This window comes from Macrotis lagotis, chromosome 1, assembly GCF_037893015.1.
Source record: "Macrotis lagotis isolate mMagLag1 chromosome 1, bilby.v1.9.chrom.fasta, whole genome shotgun sequence".
Lineage (NCBI taxonomy): Eukaryota > Metazoa > Chordata > Mammalia > Peramelemorphia > Peramelidae > Macrotis > Macrotis lagotis.
In genome coordinates, this window is record NC_133658.1 from 694070804 (window position 1) to 694094927 (window position 24124).

Below are 24124 nucleotides of genomic sequence, written 5' to 3' on the forward strand. Positions count from 1 at the left end.
AATCTGAACACAGACTGAAGTATACTTTTTTCCTCTCTCTCACTCTTTGTGAGGTTTCTCATCTTTTTTTGGGGGGGAGGGAGGTTTATATTTACTCTCACAAAAATTATTGTAATAATATAAACAAAGTAACATGCTCTAAATTACTATTCATTATAGAGAAATTCAAATTAAATCAATTCTGAGGTACAAACCTCACACCTATTAGATTAGCTAATATTGTATTTTCCCCAAAATAAGACCAAGTCTTCTATTAATTTGTGCTCCAAAAGTCATATTAGGGCTTATTTTCAGGGAATGTCTGGAGACAGGCAGTGATTCCTGTGGGAATCATCATTTGATCTATTCTTTTCTCTGCAAGAAGTTCTTCATGTCTTTAGTGTGGTGAGTGCAGGGGGAACCTAAGACTAGCAGACCCTCTCTGGCCATCTTGCAAAACAAGGAGCCATATTAAACTGACTCACTTCCTTATAAATGCTTGTGTGCACCAGACTTTTTTGGAAACACATTCAATATTATCTTTCTTTCCCTTAGTGATGATTAGAGAAGGGGGCCTTCTTTCCATCCAGATATTATCAAGTAAGCATATTATTCATGCACTGTATCTTTACTCCTATGAGTCATTCATCAGTAAATTTCAAGTTCGTCTATTTACATAAGGCATTTATCTTTCATCCAAAGGGGTCTGCTTAGGAATTTTCAAATATTTAATTATCTTTTAGTTTAAGTAAAATGTCAATAATATTATTTGATTATGTTAATATTTTATAATTCAATACCTCCATCATATGTTGCAATGGAATGTGTCCATCTGGCTGGTGATCTTTAACTGGGGTTTATTTTGGGGTTCTTATATTATGGACATCTTGAAAAAACCATGCTATCTAAGGCTTATTTTCTGGTTAAGTTTAATTTTTTTTGGGGGGGAATATGGGATGACAGAAAGGGATAATGACAAATGTTGGAGGAAATGTGGAAAATTGGAGTTATGATCCAACTCAACTATTTTGGGAAACAATTTGGAACTATGCCCAAAAGGCTATAATACCAAGCATACTTCTTGACCCAACAATAACATTACTAGGTTGACATTCCAAACAAATTTTTTTAAAAGGACCTATTTATATAAATATATTTATAGCAGCTCTTTTTTTGTGGTAGCAAAGAATTGGAAATTGAGGGGATGCCCATCGACTGGGGAATGATTAAACAAGTTGTGGTATGATTGTAGTGCAATACTAACTATAGTTCTGTTAGAAATGATGAACTAGAGGCTTTCAGATAAACCTGAAAAGACATACCTGAACATACAAAATAAAGTGAGTAGAATAGAAGAACATTGTATACAGTAATAGCAATATTATACAGTGAAGAACTCTGAATAACTTGGCTATTTTCAGCAATACAATGATACAATTTTAAAGGGTTTATAATGAAAAATACTTTCCATCTCCAGAGAAAGAACTCATGGAATAGATTGAGACCAGTTTTTTTTTACTTTATATTTCTGGGGGGGGGGTTGGCGGGGGAGGGGAATCTGTTTCTTTTTTGCAACATAATATGTTAATGTTTTGTAGCACCAAACATGTATAATCTATGTCAAACTGCTTGACTTCTCAATGAAGAGGTGTGTGGGGGGGAAGAATCTGCATCTCAAAAAAAATTTTAAATGTATGCTATAAAAACCATTTTTTTTTCAGGTAATGGGGGGGCTGGAAAAGTAGGTCATAGCCAAGTTGTATGCAGTTTTAAATTCCAGAGATTATTTGAATTTAGAGATAATGGAAAAGTCAATGGAATTTATTTAAAGGGAGAGGAGGGGGCATAGGTAGGGCAAGTGTCATGGTCAAAACTTTTGATTTAGGAAAATCAACAGAATAGCTGAGTGGAGGACTGACTAGAGTGAGGGAAACTTGAAGCAGGAATACTAATCAGAGGACTATTTTAATAATCCAGGTGTGAGGTTTGGTAAGGGCCTGATCATGAGTGGCAAAGGTATATCAGAGAAATTAAGAAGGTAGAAATGACAGGATTTCGCAATTCATTTTAAGAACTCAATAGCGGGGGTGGCTAGGGGGTGGCTAGGTGGCGCAGTGAATAGAGAACCAGTCTTGGAGTCAGTAGTACCTGGGTTCAAATCCGACCTCAGACCAGTTTATAATTACCTAGCCGTGTGGCCTTAGGCAAGCCACTTAACCCTATTGCCTTGAAAAATCTATAAAAAAAAAAAGAAAAAAAAAAGAACTCAATAGTTGTTGATGGAGACCTGAAAGGACCATTCATTTATAATATGGTCCTGAAATACTGAGCTCTTCTACAATGAATCAATCATGGCATTAAGGGATCCTGAGCTTCTAAGAATTTCTTTTTTTTTCTGTTTAGGTTTTTCCAAGGCAAATGGGGTTAAAGTGTCTTGCCCAAGGCCATACGGCTAGGTAATTAATTATTAAGTGTCTGAGACCAGATTTGAACCCAGGTACTCCTGACTCCAGAGCCAGTGCTTTATCCACTGCCACCTAGCCACCCCACTTCTAAGAATTTCAATGTCAATATGATGAACTTTGCTACAGTTTTTGTAACATTTGTTACAATAACTTAGAACAGAAACTGCTCAAAATAACTATATGTTCACCAAATTTAGGATATAAAGATTATCTATAATAATGCCTATTTTTAACATCTATCCCTGGAAAAAGCTTGTAGGGACTGCCTGTATCTATAAGAGGTTATTCATCTATCTATCTACTTTCACACTAAACTATTCATGTCCTTTTAATTGAAGTGTGTGAATATGCACACAAAAATATGAATAAATTTATTAGTAAATTTTCCAGTTGACCTCAATTTAAAGAACGATGAGCATGTTAAAGGAAATAATAAACTACAATTACTTTTAAAGTTAAATCATTAATGTTTTAGAAATATATAAGCATCATTTAATGACCAATCAAGATTCAGGTCCCAAGCACCATGTTAAGCTATAGGGCTATGAATAAAATAACCCCTACTTACAATAAAGTTTCAGCAGGAGGGCACTAGCAGTTCAAAAGATGGAGAAAATCTTCATTCAGAAGATGGTGCTTGAAGTGTGTCTTAAGAGAATTCAATAAGTATTCAATGAGGTGTAGGTAAGGAGAACATATGTTCCAATATCAAGAGACATTAGTGCATAGTTTTAATAGATAAACAAAGGATTTGTTTCTTAAACAAATTTGATTACTAAGGCAATAGATGACCACTGGAGTTGACTGAACAAGGAAGTGACATGATCCTATCTTCACTTATGGAAAATCATTTTGGCAGTATGGTGAAGGATGTACTAGAGTGGAGAGTGACTCAAGGCAGGAAATATAATTAGTAGTTTGTTGGGATAATATAGGTAAGAGGTGATAAGGGTCTGAACTAAGGTAATAGCTATATAATTTGAGAAGATAGGTGAAATGGAAAGAATCTGTGAAGGTAGAAATGGCAAGATTTGGCAACTGAAAAGATTATATGGGGTAGGGAAGTCAGATTTCTGTAAAAGTAGTAGATGGAGATATGTGAAAGTATTTCACCAAAAAAGGTAAATTTGTTAACTTTTAAAAGAGAATTCCAAGAGGCATAGTGGAAAGGATCACTTGTGTTGGAGAGAGGCATGGGTGGTATGTAGGGTAGTGTTGAGATAATATTCTCCTAAATGGCCAGCGATTGGTTCTATTTTATTCAACTTCTTAACATGGTTAAAATGACAATTCTTGGAGGAGCTTTGGGGAAAAAAAAAGATAAAAATAATGCCCTGGAGTTGATATAGCCATTCTAGAAAACAATTGGAACTAAGTTCAAATCATTATATTGTACAATCCTTTTAATACAGAGAAGTCAAAGAGCTATCCCCCAAAAATTGTAAGTTATTTTTGCAGAAGTCAAGAAGACTGACAAGTCAATTAATCCTGACTGCTTCATTAAAAAAGAAAAACAAAACTGAAAATTGAGGAAGTACTCCTCATTTGAGAAATGGTTTAACAAATTGTGCTACATGAATGTAATATTATTGTGCCCAAAGAAATGATAAAAGGGATAGTTAGAGAAATCTAGGAGAATTTTCATGAATATGCAATGATGTTTACAGAATCTGAAAAACAATATACGTTAGCAGCAACATTGTAAATACAAACAACACTGCAGGTTTTAAGAACTACCACTCCAGAGGTCGAAGGATGCTACTCACATGTAGACAAGAAAAAATGAGACGTAAGTTTTTGGCCAAGTCCAATGTGGAAAATTTGTAATGATTATGCAATTTTGTTAAATGTTTTCCTCCACCCTCAATTTAGAAGGTAGGGAGGTAGGAGAGAGAGAGAGAAGGCAGTTAGGCATAATATCTCCTCACTCCCCACCCCACCCCCTACAAAAAAGAAGGAATCATAGGTAAGCAGGACAACTTTTAAAGCTCAATTTATTTCATAAACCCTAAAAAAGCTCTGCATATTTAAGTGATTCTCAGCTTCACCTACAATCCTTTCTCTTTTCTATAACATATATGGGAATGCTAATTTTATGTGGTATTTCTTAAGTTCAGAATAGAAAGAAAATATATTTTTGAAGCAGGAAAATGAAAGTTGGCATGAATTCTTAACTTGTAAAGAATTTTTAAAAATGTTTTGATAAATATATTTTAACGTAAATAGTTTTCTTTGTAAGTTTAAATATTGCATTTTATGCATTTAAAACACTGAGAAGGGGACTAGAGTTGTTCATGATACTTTAAGAATCACTGGACTAACTAGGGGCGGCTAGGTGGCATAGTGGATAAAGCACCGGCCCTGGAGTCAGGAGTACCTGGGTTCAAATTCGGTCTCAGACACTTAATAATTACCTAGCTGTGTGGCCTTGGGCAAGCCACTTAAACCTGTTTGCCTTATAAAAAGCCTTAAAAAAAAAAGAATCACTGGACTAGATGGTCTTTGAGGTCTCTTGTAGTTCTACATTTTTATTTTTATTATTTTTTTTAAAATTTGATTTAAGGCAATGGGATTAAGTGACTGGCCCTAGGTCACACAGCTAGGCAATTATTAAGTTTCTGAGGCCAGATTTGGACTCAGGTCCTCCTGATTCCAAGTCCAGTGCTCTATCTACTGCACTACCTAGCTGCCCCACTAATTTTACATTTTTTGTCTTTTTTTAACTGAATTTTCTCCCCCCCATCATATGTAAAAACAATTTTAACACTCTCTTTTCAAATTCTGAATTCCGAGTTCTCTTACTTCCTTTCCTCCCAGTTCATTGAGAAGTCAGACAATTTAACATAGGCTACACATTTCTACATCTATAATTCTAACTTCCTTAATCTATTATATATATATATATATATGGAAAAACCCCCAAAAGAATACAGACAAACCCATTATAGAACCATCAGGAAAACTTAAAGTTGGCTCAACTTTTTGTTTGTTCCCAAAAAAGTACATACAAAGCTAAACCTACTGCTATTTTCAATGAAAATGAATTTGGCACAAATCAATTTCAAGACATAATAGATTTACCCTTCCATGAAGCAATGTGTGATACAGCAGAAATCTACAGTATTAGATTTGAAGTCAGATGACTATCTAGGAGGAAAATGGGGAGGTGTGGGATTTCTAGCTTAAAATCTATGATATTAAAGATCCCAGTACCAAATGAGAAAACAATAGGGGGTACAAGGAGATAAGTCTAAAAATTTAACACAGACTACAAGAGTCATAACAAGAAAGCACAGGATCTTGATGTGATATTTCTATTTTTTTTTTGGCAAGGCAAATGGAGTTAAGTGGCTTTCCCAAGGCCACACAGCTAGGTAATTATTAAGTGTTTGAGGTCAAATTTGAACTCAGATCCTCCTGACTCCAGAGCTGATGCTCTACCCACTGTGCCACCCAGCCACTCCCTTGATGTAGTATTTCTAAGAAATTCTTTTTTGTTGTTATTTTATTTATTTTTAAATTTTTAAAGACTTTGAGTTTTGACTTTTACAATTTTTCTCCCAATTTTACTCCCCTCCTCCCCATGGAAAGCAATCTGTCAGTCTTTACTTAGTTTCCATGTTGTACACTGATCTAAATTGAGTGTGATGAGAGAGAAATCATCTTCTTAAGGAAGAAACAAAAAGTATGAGAGAACAAGGTCAGACAATAAGATATCTGTTTTTCCCCCCCTAAGAAATTCTTAAAAATTATTTAGGCTATTGTCTGGAAAGGCACTAATTATCAGGAACTTTTACTTGGGTACTACAGGGATTAATTTAACTACCCACCCAGGAAAAAAATGACATCTAAATGCAGTTGGATGGGACAATTTTTGGAAAATTGTAAAGTTCTTTTAATGAACCCAAGAATCTCTGGAAACAAAGAACTGTATTTTTTTTTTTAAGCAATGTTCTTCCAGTGATATTGTATAGTTGTGAATCATGGAAGATCTCAAGCATCTTATCCAAAAGAGATACTCAATGGATTTGAGTAGGTTCTATTACAAGGAACTAGAAAGGAGGAGTTGTGTAAAGGACTGACCATAAAAGGAGTGCTGGTCAAGAGGATGACCAAAGGATAGTTGGTATGTTCAATTAGCATGCTCTAAGATCTCAGAGGCTTCAGACTCCAGCTCCTAAATGAAATGTAAACAAGACTGAAATATAATTGGGAAGTATTTAACAAAATTAATAAAAATTGAATACAAAAGTTGTTAATTTGTGATTTCCTAAATCAACATGCAGTCTGCAGAGATCAATTTCCATTTCAGTTTTTGGTTAAGTTTTTTTGCAGGGCAATGGGGTTGAGTGACTTGACCAAGGTCACATAGCTAGGTAATTATAAAGTGTCTGAGGTCAAATTTGAATACAGGTCCTCCTGACTCCAGGGCAGGTGGCTCTATCCACTTCCCCATCCATTCGAGTTTGACCCCACTCCTCAGGCAACTAGGGTCAGAATAGAATTGTCAGGAATATTCATCTTCCTGAGTTCAAACCTGACCTCAGACAATTCCTAGCTGTATGATCTTGGGTAAGTCACTTAACCCTACTTGCCTCAGTTTCCTCATCAGTAAAATGAGTTGGAGAAGGAAATGTTAAGTTACTCAGGTATCTGTCAAAAAAGCCCAAATAGAGCCATGAAGATTTGGACAAAACTGGAATAACCACTACTGCTACTCTAGATGTCAAAAAAAGAATACTGGGTGGATCTTCCATGGTCAATTTATGGAATAGTGTGAACAAAAATTTCATAGAATGGATAGTCCACATCACTGGAGGGAGTTGCTCACACCCCTGAGATCATAAATTTGTGAGTATTTAATTATATTGAAATATGCTGAAAAGGAAGTAGGTTTTTTAAATTGGTGTGTGTGTCTAAGTAACTTGTGAAGGCTTTACACTTAAGTAGTAAGTTCTGCTACCTCTTCCCTCTCTCTTCTCAATTTACCCTCAGAGATGGAATGGAATATATGGTTTGTCAGAAAGTACAAGGATAGGGGTAGGTACTGAATCTGCGGTTTTACTGGCAAGGTCAATTCTCAAGTGAGGAAATTATCTCAACCAAAACAGCTTGGCACCTTTTCTGAAACTTATAGTCTAACAGTTTCCTAGAGCACTGAGAGATCGAGGCTTGTCCCAAGTCCTATCTAGTCCAAGTTATATGCAAAATTCTTACTACAACATACCTACATAAAGTAGCTTTTCAACTTCTATGTGAGAATTTCCCACAAAAGGGAAATCATTACTTCTCAAGGAAGCCGATTCTACTTATAGAAAGCTCTAATTGACAGGAAACTTGGATATTATTTAGTGTAATTGTATACCTAACATATGAATAGATTACTTGAGGTCATGTCCTCCTGACTCCAGGACCAGTGCTCTATCTACTGTGCCATCTAGCTGCCCGCAGTAATTATAAAATGTTAAGTTAAATCTCAGCTTGAACTCTACCAAAGAGGGACAATTCAATAACTCAAGTAGTTCATTCTATTTATATATAATCTCAAACATTTAGGAAACTACTCCTTACATTGTATTGAAACTTGCTTCTACTTGTCAATTCCACCTATTAACCAATGGGAACTGCAACTGCAGTTCTGTCCTAAAAAAGTCAGAGAAAGAAAAAATAACTACATATTTTAAATCCTTGTGTACATTCTTCCCTTGTTCATTCCAACAAGTTTAATAAATATGTGTTGTGCCTACTTGTGCAATGAACTTGACCATACATTCCAAGTAATTGCCCTCAAGGAGTTTAATTCTACTAAGAGCCTGGGGATTCAATAGATACACAAATGAGTACAGATGAAAGAAGAGAGAGAACATTTTTTAATACCTGCAAGTGGGATAAGTCCAAGAAAGTCTTAAAGTAGGAGGTAGCACCTGTGTTGAACTTTGAAGGAAAATAAGGATTCTGAAAAGAAGAGAGGAGGGAGATAAGGGAGGATTAGAAGCTGCTCTAGGAATTATTAATGGCTTTCTGTGAAAATGCAAGAGAGGGTATAGAGTACTGAGTTAAGTGAAAATTTGGTTGGAATATACATTTTGGAAAAGGGAAATACTATGGAAAAGTGGAAAAGGTAAGGGGCCTTGAACACCAGGCTAAGAGGTTTAACCTTATAGACAATGGAGAGTCACAGATGCTGAGCATTGGAGTGACATAGTTGGTCTTGTGATTTTTTTTTATTAAAAAATTGTTTTGACAGTTATATGGAGGATGGATTGAAAAGGAAGAAAATGGAAGTAGAGAGAACAATTGGAAGTCTATTACAATAATACAGATGCAATCTGGCCTCAAATAAGTAGAACTGGTAGGTAACTAATTAGGGGTGGTGACTGAGACTTCAGGAAAAAAATCAAGGATGAGAAAGTCTACAAACCTAAGTGATTAGGTCATGGTAGCCTCAACAGAAAGAGAAGAAAATTATGAGTTCTGCCTTAGGCAAGTAAAATCTGATATTTTCAAGGGACATCTATGTTCAGTAGACAAAGGAGAAAAATTTAAGTCTGCATGTAATGATTTGGATATTATCGCACTGAAAAGATGCTTTAAACCATGGAAGTGGATCTGATGACCAAAAGATTATCTAGAACATGCTTCTCCTTGTCAGTTCCAGTATAGACCACTGGAAGATGCTCACACTAACACAGCAGTAGATAATAATGATCCAGCAATGAAAAATAAAGAATGATCATACCAGGAGAGGCCAGTGACCCAGAAACTAAAGGAGGAATAAGAGTATAGGCTGGTAAACAATATCAAAAACTAATAATAATGTTTGTATTTCATTTTCGAAGAAGATACAACATCAAGGAGGTGATGCCATGACAAGTAGGTGAATTGGATTCGAGTGAGGAGGTGTTGTGTTAAATCATCAGCCTCACTTTCCCCCCAAGAGCCACCTGGGTCCAGGGATCAGATATGAATCAGGATGAATGGAGAGGGCCTTGGATGTGAGGCAATCAATCAGGGTTAAGTGATCTGCCCAAGTTCACATAGGGAGTATTGTGAGAGGTTGGATTTGAACTCCTGTCCTCCTGACACCAAGGCCAGTGCTCTATCCACTGTGCCACTTAGCTGCTCTATTACATCAAAACCTGCAATCCAGGAGAATGAAGTCTGAAAAAAGTATCAGAATAAAAAAAAATTTCAATTGCAAGGAGGGGATCAGGAATAGGAATTGCAAAGGATTAAGAAGTGAAAGAGGAGGTAGGGATGCATGAGGAAATGAAGGCAAGAGAGCAGACTATACAAAGAGCACTGCAAGGAAAAGGACAACTAAAGAGATAGCAAGGTCAAAAGAAGAGTTTCTTAAGGATGGCACAAAAGTAGCACATTTCAGGGCGGCTAGGTGGCGCAGTGGATAGAGCACAGGCCCTGGAGTCGGAAGTACCTGAGTTCAAATCCTGCCTCAGACACTTAATTACCTAGCTGTGTGGTCCTGGGCAAGTCACTTAACCCCATTGCCTTGCAAAAACCTAGGAAAAAAATAGCATATTTCATCCTGTTCTTTCAGTCTCACCCCTCACAGATTGGTTTATAACCACTTCATTTTGATTACACAACAGCTTCTCAATCCTTCACTTAAAATCTTGCACCCAAAATGAACACAAGAGTTACTGATTCAGAAAGTGATGGATTATTATTACTATATGCTTTTTTTGGGGTATAGTACATGTCAATTAATACAGCCTAGATAAGTATCAGTCACTTTGGCAGTCAGATTAGTTGTGGTTTCATATTCAGCTTGCAATCAACATAAAATATTCCAGAGTCCAGCTCCTTATACATTTAATTTTTAAAAATTTAAATACTGTGTTACTACACTGATCCCTTATTGAATTCTGTCATCCAGAATTTTAAATCAGCTATATATGCTTCCATCCTTCATGACATCTCTATCTTTACCTAAATCACTGATAAAAATACTGAAAGAAAAAGGGCAATGGGTAAAGGCAGTTTACTATCAATAGTCTTTGGGTATGGTCACCCAGTTATGCGTCCACTAACCATCTAACTAATTTTCTACCCTGTCCATAAAAAAACATTACAGGAAAGATTATCACATCTTCCTGACATCCATATAATTTGTCTAGAGTAGAGCTGTCCAATATGCAGTCCTTTTGTGGGTTTACTAATTGCTTTAGTAAAACAAAGTCAAGCTACCAGAACTCTCACTAAAATGACAAATCAAAATATATTGTCTATCGTTTCAATAAAAACTTTTAAAAGTAAAGTTGGACAGCCCTGGTTTAGTGCATGTCCTTGATCTATCAATACAGTTGTAGTCACAGTAGGCAGTGAAATAATAGTTGATTATCTACATCTCCAAACCACAGTAATATCTAGTTTATCAGAAACTCAACTATCCAACGATCTTATTATCCAGAATACTGCTGAGAACTAGGAAATAAAATAAATTTTGGACATACAAAATAGATGTGACAAAATTCAAGGATTTCTTTTCTAAGAGATTCCATATGATCTTCATTCAGAATAAATTGATTCTTAATATGATACACACAGCTATTTGGTGACGTGGTTCTTTAGACCACAACAAACTTGGAAAAGGAAACAAGGATAGAAGTGACTGCTACATGCTTGTACCCTCACAGTATGTAGAAATGCCAAGTGATGAAAAGTATAAAAACAAGCCAGTCAATAAAGTATTCACTAAATGCCTACTATGTTGTAAAGGAAAGACAATAATCTGAGAATCATACATCCTGGGGGGAGTGGAAAGACATATAATTTAGTATTTCATCTGTATGTAATATTTGTTTTTCTATAACCTGTATTGCTGTTTCTGTCTCTTACACTCACTACAAAAACTGTTGAAATAGTAAAGCATAACTTTCCTTAAATTTAAAAAACAAATATTTTGATAGCTGTATAGAAATGCAATACATGTTGATGTATATTCATAATATATAGCCACACAGATGTATACATATGTATATGTAAGAGAAGGCATTGGGTAAAGATGAGGATGGATTACTTTTGGAAAACTGCAAAATTCTTTTAATGGCTTCTGCAGTTTATTATCTTTTGTCTGATAACTGCCTCCTGCAGAAGATCAGAATTGAACTGAGTTAAGTTACGTAAACAAAAAGGGAGGAAGAATTTGAAAAGCACATTAGTCTAGGGCCATTTTGTGTCAGAACAACCAAGCCAACATAACTCATCATATCCTAAGGGTATCTTTCAGCACAATAACTAATATTCACGATGACTCAACACTCAGCAAGAAAAAAAGTTAAATTGCGTTCAATATGTTCTTTAAGCCGGTAGGAGCCATAATACACTTCATAAAGACTTCTGTCCAAACGTTTTTAAAATATTCTAACAGAAGAGTTAGAAAATGTAATTATTCAGAATAATTCATTCCCAAAGCTCCTGAACTCTGGACCCGTTTTATAGCACTCTGAACTTGAAGGTGAACATGACGTATTGTGCCAGACCACAAGCAGTTTCGAAGGACCTCTTCTTTTTTTTCTAAACGATTTGGTTAAGTTTTTTCCCTTTTCTTAACTTGGGGTATCACAAGCTGTGGCGGCATAAGAAGTTGCACTCGTGACATTTCCAGAACAGTGGTTAGCTTTTAAATCATTCTGGGCTTCTAACTTAGTCAGAACTTGGTCTTTCACTCGAGAAAGTTCTGGAGAGTTGAAAATCACTGCACACGACCTGCTCAATCCCTGCAGCCCCTTCCCTCAGAGGGCCCGGCTCGCCCAGGCCGCGCTCTCGGGGCCCGCACGGCTCCGGGCCAGGCCGGGAGAGCCGACGGGGTCTGCGCCCGGCCCAGCCCGAGCCCACGCAAGGCGCCAAGCGCGGATCGGGCCGGGCCGGGGCTGTCCTCAGGCCCCCCGCCGGGGGACGAGGCTCGGGCCGCCGCGGCCCCCGCCCTGCCCGGCCGGCCTCTCCGGGGCTCACTGGGCCGCCGCCATGTTACAGCCTGTGCGGCAAAATGCGTCAGGGCGGGAGGCGGGCGAGGGGGCGAGCGGGGAGCGAGCGGGGGCAGGGCCGCCGGGCCCGGCGCCTCGGAGCCTCCGCCGCCCGCCCGCCGCGCCGCCCCCCGGGGGTCTCGGTGCGGGCCGGCGCGGGCGGCTCCGCGGGGGGGGGGGTGGAGGGAGCCAGGACGGTTAGCTGGGGGCTGGGCCCGCCGCCGCTCCGCCCCCTCCCCGGGCTCCCGGAGCCGCGGCCCCCGCCGCCGCCGCCGCAGCACGCGGAGCCTCGGGCGGCCTACCTGCTCCGGGGCGCGGCGCGGCTCCCGGGTCCCTGCGCGGCGGCTCCGGGGCGGAGCTTCAAATCTACCGCCGCCAGAAAAGGCGCCCAAACTTCCTAACCGCCTCCCCTCGGAGCCCCTCCGCGGCGTGGAGGGGAGCCGTCGCGCCGGAAGTGCGTCAGCGGCGAGTGGCGGTAACCTCCGTGCCCTCGCCGCCTTCCCCTCCGCCCCTCCCCCAGCCCGGCGGCCAGGGGCCCGGCGCCCCGCCGGATGCAGAGTCACGCGCTGCGCGGTGGGCGGAGCGCCGAGCGCGCCTGCCTGGGGCCGCCCGACTGCCCACGCCGCAGGGCGCTCTCCGAGTCCCGGCGGAGGCCTCGGCTTTTCCGCCGGGCAAACCGAGACTGCACGCGCCTGAGCTAGAAAATGCGGTCTGCTTTTAAGCTCAGAGGCATTCGTGTTCTCAAAAATTGGTTTTCCTCGGTCCCTTTCATCTTTTAAAAAAGGTGTTTTATTCCGAACTTTAAAAATAGGCATTTCCAATATCTAGTAGAATAGAAAAAATGATTGCACGTAAAACTGCAAATTTTATAATGTACAGATAGCTATTCCATATATATATGTTATATATATATATATATATATATATACATATATATATAATAAAGTTATAATGTAACTTTTTCTCCTTTTCTTCTCCCCCTCTCAAGATGGTTACCTTTAAGGCTCCTCCCACCAAAAAAAAAATAAACACCAAACCTACTTTGTACGGGAAGCCTGCCAGAACCCTTCTTAATTCTAGTTCTCCCTTTTTGTGAATTATTTCCTACTTCTCTATACTACATACCGCTTGTTTTGTTTATGCATTTTGTCTCTTCCCTCTACATGGTCAGCTCCTCGAGGACAAGAATTCTCTTTTGCTGCTTTTCCTATCCCCAGCGCTTAGTACCGAACCTGGCACATGGTAGGCACTTAATAAATGCATATTCCTTGCCCTTCAAATGGGAGACCATATACAAACAACAAATGAAATCAAAGTTTACAGGAAAAAAAGAAAGCTCTGAGGTACCAGCATTAAGGAAAAGGACTTCTGGCTAAAGGTGAAGATTTTAACTGAGCCTTAAAGGAGGTCAAAGAAACCTGGAAAAGAGAATTCCAGTGGTAGAGGATAGCCAGCAAAAATGCCCAACGACCAAGAAGCAGCAGGGTTGTCCTCATGTGTCACTATCCTAATGTCCTATGATCCCGTGTCAAATTCCCACTTTGCAAACAATATATATATATATCATGAAATCATTTTGAACTTTCATAAACCAAAGGTCAATTAACAGTTTATACCCGGTCATATCACGGAATTCTGTCTTTATTACAAGGGGAAAAAAAGTGTTTGTAAATTATAGAGTACAACACTAGATGAACATAGGAACTAACTTTTTGATTAGATGGAGATTCTACCATTCCTCTTTAAACAATCTTTTTTTTATGTGCTTTGCTTATGGAAAATAGTAAGCAAATTATAAAGCTATTTTATGATTTTTAAAAACATAATTAAAAAACATTTTGCCCTTCCATGAACACATATATAACTAATAACTAAATATATCCTAAATTAGTATTTCTGATTTTTTTAGCTTTCTACTATTTTGATATTCTTTGATCTTTCGAACTGCAGTTTTATGTAGAGATGGTATGAAATTAACAGTGTCCTGTTTGAAAGCTAAGTGACTCCAGTCAATAACTTCTTTTTTTTTTTTTTTTTTTTTTTTTAGTTTTTGCAAGACAATGGGGTTAAGTGGCTTGCCCAAGGCCACACAACTAGGTAATTATTAAGTGTCTGAGGCTGCATTTGAACTCAGGTACTCCTGACTCCAGGGCCGGTGCTCTATCCTAGCTGCCCCAGTCAATAACATTTAATAAACATTGCACTTTAAAGGATACTCAAGAGGAAAGAAATAGAAGGCAAATGACACACCGTCTCTTAGCTCTGTACCCATGCATTAGCTATACCCAATTCATGGAATATAATCTCTCCTCATCTCAATTTCTTAATCCATTTTCCTTTAAAGCTCAGCTCAAGTTTCAACTGTTGCAAGTTTATATGTTTTCTCCTCAGACAGAATAAATATAAATATCTTGAGGGCATGGCTTGTTTAAGTTTTATATTTCTAACCCCAGTACCTAGTGCCTTACCTGACACTTGTAAGAATGGAGTTGGTTGATTGACTCAATCAAGTCAGCCCTCTCCACTTAAAGTAAGGCAGTGAGATGCTCTGTTACCTCAAGTATAGATTTTAGAGTAAGTGAGAAAAGTACTTAGTAAAGTATCTTTAGAGGGAAGTTATATAGAGCTATATAGGCTGAATCTTGGAGTTATCTGAAAATCATCAAATAAGTTTAAAACCCAGTAATTCCAGTTTTTGGAGCAAATATAGCATTATAAATAACTCCTTAGCAAAGACAGTGGAGAAGGGGGAGAAAAGAGTATGGCAAAAGTCAAGAGACTGCAAACCAAGATTATGATAATCCAAAAGAATGAGGGTTCCCATTTTGTTCAGAAGATTTCATGAGGGAGTTACATTTAAGTTGGGTCTTAAAGGTTGGTAGGATAGGTACAGAAGAGGAAAAAATGGTAATATTCTAGGAAAAGGAAATGGTATAGGGAAAGAGGCCTATAGGTTCAGGATATAGGTGAGCAACAGCCAGTAATCCAGTTTGGAAAGAACATAAGTAGTGAACAGAAGTAGTGCCAGACAAGGCTGGAAAGGTAGATTGGAGAAGAAATATGAAGACAATAAATGTCAGGTTCATTGGACATAATTCAGTAATTCAAAGTCAACTATTTTAATGTCATAATGTTTTTTAATCAGAGGGGTAATGATTATTTTGGTTATGCTAAGATGAATGTAACCTTCTATCCTAAAGCCCATTGGCATGGGACTCTTTCTTCACTGATGGAGTTGAATACCCAGCCTTGGTGAGGGGTGAGGCAGGAAGGTTAAGATGGGTAGAACTCCAACCTGCTTTAATCTTCTTTGAGACTTTTCAAGCATTGCACTGAGTCAAGCAATTCTGGCTTCTGTCTTTGAGGAGGAGAATGGAAGAAGCCAACCCTATTTCAGGTCACTGAAGAGAAAGACTCTGGGAAGATATTAGAGAAACTGGAAGTATCCATTATGTCCTTATCCCCAACTTACTACAACAGAGATTTTGGGGAGTTTCCTTTTAGATGAAGGACAGCTTTACCTACATATAGAGGCCCTTACAAAAGTGATCAGGAGACTGATTTATATATAACAGCAGTAGAGTGAAGACAAATATAGTCAGTGCTGGTATTTGTTTTGCTTAAGTTTACAGGTTTATAGCAGACATTTTGTTTTTCTTGCTTTCTCAATTATATTAGGGGAGGAGGGTGGTGGGAGGCAGAGAATAAGGATCTAAAAGTAGAATTAATTTTTTTTAAAAAGATTACTAGGGGTGGATAGGTGGCACAGTGGATAAAGCACCAGCCCTGGAGTCAGGAGTACCTGGGTTCAAATCCGGTCTCAGACACTTAATAATTACCTAGCTGTGTGGCCTTGGGCAAGCCACTTAACCCCATTGCCTCAAAAAAACCCTTAAAAATAAATGTAAAAATAAAAAAAAAAGATTACTACAGGGGGCAGCTAGGTGGCGCAGTGGATAAAGCACCAACCCTGGAGTCAGGAGTACCTAAGTTCATATTCGGCTCACACTTAATTACTTAGCTGTGTGGCCTTGGGCAAACTACTTTAACCCTATTGCCTTGCAAAAACCTAAAAAAATTTTTTTTAATTAAAAAAAGATTACTACAAAAGTACAGATGATCATTAATAAGAGTCTTAATAAGATCATTAATAAGGAGGTGATGAGGTATGAAATATTTCAAATATTGATTAGATGTGGGAGATGAAGAAAAAGGGGGTGATTAAATTGTCTCCAAGGTTTCATGTTTATGACTGGGAGAATAATAGTTCAATTAATAGAAATAGGGAAGTCAAGAATGAATATGATTTCATAGAATCATTAAGTGTTGAACCAAAGGACTTTATGGATCATTTGAGGTAGTTAGATAATACTTTAGATAGAAGTCTATCTAGATTCTTCTAGCATCAGGAGTAGCTAAGTTCAAATCCAGACTCAGATACTTAATACCTATGTTATCTGACTATGGACAAAACTTCTATCAACTTCATTTACCCCATCTGTAAATTGGGGCTAGTAATGACACCTACCTCATAAATTTGTGAGAATAAAAGGAGACAATATTTATAAAGAGCTTTGCTAATCTTAATGTTATAAATATATATATATATATACATAGATAAACACATATATGTATGTATATATTTCTATTATATACCTATATCTATTACATATATATACCTAATATCTATATCTTTATTATGAAATCAGGAGGTATCCTCACTGTTGGAAATAAATATGTGTTAACCTTCCCAGAGTATGTCCCAATTAGGGACAAACGTTACCAGAAGTTTTGGCTTAAGAAAGAGCAAAATAGAATTAGGTTAACAACACATTTTTTGATATTTCTCTAGTCTCAGACTTTACAAGAGTGAATGGGGGGGGAGGGGTCCTCCTTAGAGAGCCTGACCCTTCAAAATGGAAGCCTACTGTTGTCCTTAAATATACCTGTTCACTGGAAGGTGGGATTTGAAGTCATCTCTGGCTTGTCCAATCAAAGAAGGGTATGGCCCCCCCATTGTAGGATAGGGGGTGGGAGCAGACAGGGAAGAGATTAAGAATTCAAGTCATTTTTCTATTTAAAATTAAAAGAGCTCTCTAACTTTTCAATTGCTAAATTGACTTGATTAAAAGTGACATACTTTGGTATTTTTGTTGAACCTAGCCTACCAAAACTGTTCTCTAAATTGATCTGAAACAAAAGGAGATTTTATGTGAAAGGTGAATTTCCAGCCTTGTGTTATGGAAGTATAAATAAACATATTATAAATATATAAATATATATATATATATAAATTCACTGTTCACATTATCTTTCTATTTATCTATCTATCCACCTATCTATAATATATGTATTATCATTTAGCCTATCCTTCTAATTAATAGTATTTGATAAGCATTGCTCAGAGCCTGGAAAGGTAGTTGTTAGTCACATATACCTAATAAAGGCAGGAATTTGGAACAAAGAATTGAGATGAAGGACAATGCTTGGAAGCAGCACCTAGAAGGCTTTACTTAGGTTTTTTTTTACTCATGTTCACTTACTTCTAGTGGAGGAGGGGGATCCAATGAGTTAACATAAGTAAAGCCCTTTGTAAATTTTAAAGTACTCTATAAGTGCTAGCTATTATTAAATGCTTCTCTTCCCATTTATTTACATGGAAGACCAAGGGGAATTTTGGAAATAGGAAACCAGGTGACAGTGTTTAGTGTTTTACTGAAAAGAAAGCATGTTTCTGAATGTTTCTGAAGGGTTGAAGTTTGGGGATCAAGTAATAAATAGAATTTACAAAGACTCCCCAAATGGAAGAGGAATTTGAGATGAAAAAACCTTGCCCTTATTAAGAAGGAAATTAGGGTTTAAATAAATAAATATATTGGGGGGTGTGGGGAGAAGAGAGAGAGAGAGAGAGAGACTCAGAGAGATAGAAACAGACATAGAAAGATAGTCAGGGGGCAGCTAGGTGGCGCAGTGGATAGAGCACCGGCCTTGGAGTCAGGAGTACCTGGGTTCAAATTCAGCCTCAGACACTTAATAATAATTACCTAGCTGTGTGGCCTTGGGCAAGCCACTTAACCCCATTTGCCTTGCAAAAACAAACCTAAAAAAAAAAGGAAAAAAAAAGAAAGATAGACTGCTTCCTTAGGTTGTGACTTGAGTGGGGAAAAATCATTTTAGAGAGTAGCAGCCTTTCATATAGAACTTTGAGGAATTAAACTATCCTCAAGAAAAACAACTAGCTAAGGATTTTTTCCTAATCTAGTGACTGCTTATGTAAAGTCCCTTCCTGAAAAAGAGGAGAAGCTTAAACCATTGAACACTCAAGCTAAAAGAGAAGGTTGAGCCCACTCTTCCTTTTTTTGTAGGGGTCTTTGACTTTTTTTGGGGGGGCAATCTGGTGAAATCAGTGGATTATGTCTCAGAATAATGCTTTTAAAATGTGTAAATAAAATATATAGGATTATAAAGGAAAGATTATTAAAAATAAAAATGTATTTTTTCCCTATTCAAGTGCAGGAATAGCTTGAAATCTGTTGATGCTCAGTGAAGAACCTTTGTTTTAAGAGGAAGTAGCACTTTGTTGGAGGACTCTGGCTGAAGCCAGAAATTGGAAACTGTTCTCAGTGACAGCTACTAGCAATCGGTAGTCCAAGACCAGTGGAACACAATCAAGCAGGGTTCACATGAAATTGGCAAGGATAAATAATACCTGGCTAAGACTATCTGGCCAACTAGGTGGTGAAGTAGATGGAGCACTGGACTTGGAATCAAGAAGATTATCAAATTTGGCCTCAGACACTTTCTAATTGTATGACCCTGGGCAAGTCAAGTAACCCAGCTTGCCTCAGTTTCCTCATTTGTAAAATGAGCTGGAGAAGGAAATGGCAAACCACTCTAGTATCCTTGCCAAGAAAATCCCAAATGGTGTCATGAAGAATTGGATACAGCTGAAATGACTGAACAACAAAAGACCATATGCCAGGAAGAGAGTGACAGTAATAACCAGACATTACCAGAAGCTATTGGTGTGTCTGCATTATCAATGGCAAAGGAAGCCACTTCATAAACCATAACCTGATCACATATGCTCCCTAATATATGAACTATTTACCACATGCATTCCCTAAGTGTTTCTACTTCTACTGATGATATTTGAACTTGTGGAAGAGAAGCCCTCAGGTTTATAGGAAAAATGTTCCACTGTTACTTTCTTATTCTGACCTTCCATTCCCATATCTTTGCTTTGAACTATGTCTTCTTTCTAGGAAATGTAAACACATTGGGGGTGGGGGGGGCTTGTTAAATATGGTTTTAAGGGGAAGCAAATCCATAGAGTTGCTTGAACATTAAATAGCTTGTCTAGGTGTGTTTACCTGCAACAACTGGATTTACTATTACATGCTACATACAGTGCTTTATGTTTTATTAAATCCTTTTTAAAAACAGAATCTCTCTTGACAATTAAAACACTCCTCTGAGTTTACTGTGTGCATTTTACAGATGAACCTGAGGTGAACCTGAGGTGAAGAAGTTTTCCCAACTATAAAATATTCTGTATTTAATTAAATATTTGTGGGGAGCAGAATCACAAGGTCATATTTTTAGATCTGGAAGGGACCTTGGAGATCATTTAATCTAAATTATTTATTTTAAAGATGAGGAATAAGAGAAAGATAAATTAGCAAAGAAGGCAGAGAAGCAGCAGCAAAGAAGTGAAATATAACCCAAAAAGCATAGTATCAATTTAGAGAGAGGGATGAATTTCAAAAAATAAGTAGTAAACATGCTTCAGAGAAGGCTTAAGGAAAATAAAGAAGGAGAAAAGACAACTGGAATGTTATTGCTAAACTTTAAAGGAGCAGTTTTAGAGTGGAAATCTTTACATATATTTAAGGAATGAATAGTCAATCAAGAAACATTTTTTAAGGGACACTGAAAGAGGCAAAAGACAGTCCTTGGCCATAAGGAACTCACAATTTAATGGAAGAGAGAAGTAGGAAGTAAATATATACAAACAAGTTATATATATGTTAAATATAAAGAAGGAAGTCAGGGATTTTTAAATGTGGGGACAGTATTCCAAGGTGGCAGATCTACCAGGAATAGGTGACTATGAAAATATATCTTGTGTGAGCAAAAGCAAATAAAGCAGTATTTTGATAGATCATAGAGTTCATAGGAGGGGAAACTAAAAACCCTCTGCAACTTCCCAAAGGCAATCCTATTGTCCTATGCAAGTGTATCCCTGGCAGTTCCCTGCCCCTTTTTCTCTTTGTGCCTTTGGAAGCAGCTTCAATCTGAAGGTCTGAGATTGCTAGAACAGGGCCAGCTAAGAATACAGTTGAAATTTTCAGGGACTTGGAGGGGGGAGGGGGGGCAGAGAGAGAGAGAGAGAGAGAGAGAGAGAGAGAGTGATGGGAGGGTGGGGGAGTGTGTGTGGGTGTGTCTGTCTGTCTTTTTGCCTGTCTGTCAATCTAGAGGTTAAGAGATTAAATGGATTCCTACACTTCCCTGCAGTGATGTGCTCCTACTTCTCTTCACTGCAGTGTGACTCCAAGACATTGTTTCTTTTTTACGTGAAATCAGTCACAGTAACATCATTGACTCTTAAACATGAAATATTTACTAAATCTTAGGCAAAAGTAAGAACAATTGTAACATTTACCCAATAGAAGATAAGACCAGGAAAAATCAAAATAAAGTTGTCCCTTCTACATTGTGACTTTCTCCATATATATTGCAGGCCAGCAGAAGAAATTAAATGGAAATTTTGGGGAAGAGTATTGTAGATGCTGCAGAAGAAATATGAAGGCCAGCAAATGCACAGAAAAAAGTTTAAAATGCATAAAATATATGTATAGTATTATATAATAAACACATTTTTATCATTTAATACCATAATAATTCAGATTTCTTCCCTGGTACAATGGGAAGGTCAAAAAATTTTACATGGATTTTCCAGATCATGAAAGCACCATGCCCCTAACTCCTGCCACACGGAAGGGATAACAGTATAATGGTCTACCCATTAACTTAGGTCACATTGTCCCACCAATGTATTCAATGGGGGAGAAAGTGGGCACACTTACAGAAATCTAACAGGGAAGCTCATGACTCAGGATGGCTGATCTTGATGTCCTGCATTTCTCTATATAACAGTCTATATCATCTGTCACTTGCTGGACAATATCTTTTTTCCCATTAATTCCTCATAGTTCTTTTATTATACAAAGCCACTTTTCTGCTGCTTCTGAGGCACTGAAGGAACAATAAACTCTTTTATTTATTAGCTATTGATTTATTGATTTTTTTTTTTTGAGATGAAATCTCCTTATCTTCCAAGAAGTACAATAGTCACTCATGGGTCTAATCCTAATGTTAACTGGTAGGGAAGTTTTAACACACTCTGTTTTTCTCATCTGGGCTGGTTCTTCCTCTTCAGGCAATCTAGTGCCCCTCTGCTCCAAGGAGCTCACCATATTAACACCAGACTTAAGGTGTGGATTCCAAAGAAAATTCATGAGAGGTTTCCTTTCTTTTTGGGTATAGGTGGCTTTTGAGAGCATTTCTATCTTTTTGCCAGACAATCAGCTTTCAACAAAGCAATATTATCCCTTCCAATCAGCAAAGTTCCCAGGAAAGCAAATGATCTTACCAACTCCTATCTAATCTAGAAGCAACTTTTCTCATTACTTCCTTATAAACTTTCTTCTTGAACTCTTTTCTCTTCATCATATACATTCAATTTCCTTCTCAAATTGAAGATACCTAACCCTCTCTTCTGATGGGTGAATTCTTCCCCAGAATTTCTACTAGAGAGGATATTCAAGCCAGCCATGCTACTTTAACCCAGCTCAGATCCTAACTCTCATATTTGTTCCTCCTAACTTGTTCTCAGCGGCCCTCATCTCCACTCCATTATGTGTTGCTTTCTATGAGAATGCAGGTTCCATGAGGGCATGGGTTTTTATTTTTTGCCTGTATTTGTGAGGTATATGTGGTATTTTCTTACCACATAGTAGCACTTAATTACTCTATCCTTCCTCTCCAGAATCCTCTAATACCTCAAATAAGTGTTTGCTTATGAGTGACCCATATATACTTTTCTTTTTTAGGTTTTTGCAAGGCAAATGGGTTTAAGTGGCTTGCCCAAGGCCACACAGCTAGGCAATTATTATTATTAAGTATCTGAGACTGGATTTGAACCCAGGTACTCCTGACTCCAGGGCCGGTGCTTTATCCACTGCGCCACCTAGCCGCCCCTCCATATAGACTTTTAATGTGAAATTAAAAAACTCCACCATTCTGACAGGTATGATTCATTTAGTCTTTACATAATCATATAATAATGATTTATGTAATAATAATAATAATGATATATCAATCAATAATAAATCAATTATTTGATTTATATTTTATCAACAATATCTTTAAAAAACTCTGAAAACAGTCACATGCAAATGATGTGATGGACAACAGTGCACAGCAAGGGGAATGACTACATTCATATTAACACTTTCAAAAAGGACCTCTCAGTCTATTTACCTGAGAGAGGAATCTTGGTCCTTACAAGAGTGTTTCTTTGTAACATTTTACCTGAGAGATCATATTTCTTCTTAAAAAGTGATACAGTAACTGTTTTTCCACAGAAGTTCTTTCTCTGCTCCATTAAACACAACGTCCACATTCACAAGTGGCAGTAGTACCTTACATATTGGGGTCTAAAAGGGGAGGGGAAGGATTTTTTTCCCATTCATTTGGAAGAAACGCACAAACATTATCAGAAAACGGTAACCAAGAAAATATTAATAGTCACTGTCCTCTATGTCTACTTTTCAATCACTATAAAATCTTTATGAGATTTTATTACCCATTCACTGAGGCATCCTTGTTAAAGGTATGAGAAAAGGCAAGCCGACATTCTATCACTGACTACATCTTTAGAGTTATTCAGTTGAAAGATCCAGAAAAATACAAGATCCTTCTATGCCTGTAAGAATTGATTTGGTAGAGATAAAAAACCAACCTTAAAGGATTCATCTCCAGTGTCCATATCAGTCACTCAAAATTCCTTGAGAAAAATAACCCCAGCTGATCTTGTCCTAGGACGCTCTGATTATTACTCTCAAGCTGGGCGAAAATCAGCGAGATAGACGCACACTTACCAGTGGAGCTTGTCGCGGTCATGGAGGATGTCCGCCACAGAATTCAAGCGGAAAGTGATTCCCTACAGATGGTGAGTTCTTCCAAAAGCTCCTGTTTCCACACAGCATTGTACTGGTTACATCAAGTCTAGCAACACTGCAGTCTCTTAAATGTGTTCGATGATCATTAAAGGAGTTCAGTCCATAGAAAGCACTGCGAGAATGCCTGTTTCCGCATTTATTCTAATCCCCCCCCCCCAAAAAAAAATCAACAAACAGCTTGTTTACGCGCGAATGTGTCCCAATTATGCAATCAGTGCTCGGGCTGAAAGAAAAAGCCAAAATGAATAGCCCAAATCAGAGTGAGATCCCGAGCTGCTGCAATAAATGCGACTACAATTCCCAGAATGCCGCGCAGTCCCAAGTTCAACTTCATAGGCTTGCAGTATTGCCCTTCGGGATATGTAGTTCGTTGGCTCCCTGTGTGCACGCCGTCTGGGGAAGACGTCCCCGGAGAGAGGGAATTCCTTTTCCTGGACGGGGTGAGAAT

The 24124-nt window shown here is 38.0% G+C and overlaps 2 protein-coding genes across 3 annotated transcripts in view; one reads left to right on the forward strand and one right to left on the reverse strand.

The window, feature by feature from the left end:
• The window catches only part of PPIG (peptidylprolyl isomerase G), a 102227-nt gene extending 78275 nt beyond the window's left edge, over nucleotides 1-23952 (reverse strand). The window contains exon 1 of one of the 2 annotated variants that reach the window (XM_074215759.1): nucleotides 23596-23952. The gene's annotated coding sequence lies outside the window, so the exon portion shown is untranslated. Of the gene's footprint in view, nucleotides 1-12732; nucleotides 12888-23595 lie in introns of those variants that run through there. The other variant, XM_074215758.1, reaches the window with a different exon arrangement.
• Nucleotides 23953-24041: 89 nt separating this feature from the next.
• Nucleotides 24042-24124, forward strand: part of LOC141507775 (FAST kinase domain-containing protein 1, mitochondrial-like) — a 44726-nt gene continuing 44643 nt past the window's right edge. Inside the window, exon 1 of the mRNA XM_074215756.1 lies at nucleotides 24042-24116. The gene's annotated coding sequence lies outside the window, so the exon portion shown is untranslated. The remainder of the gene's footprint in view (nucleotides 24117-24124) is intronic.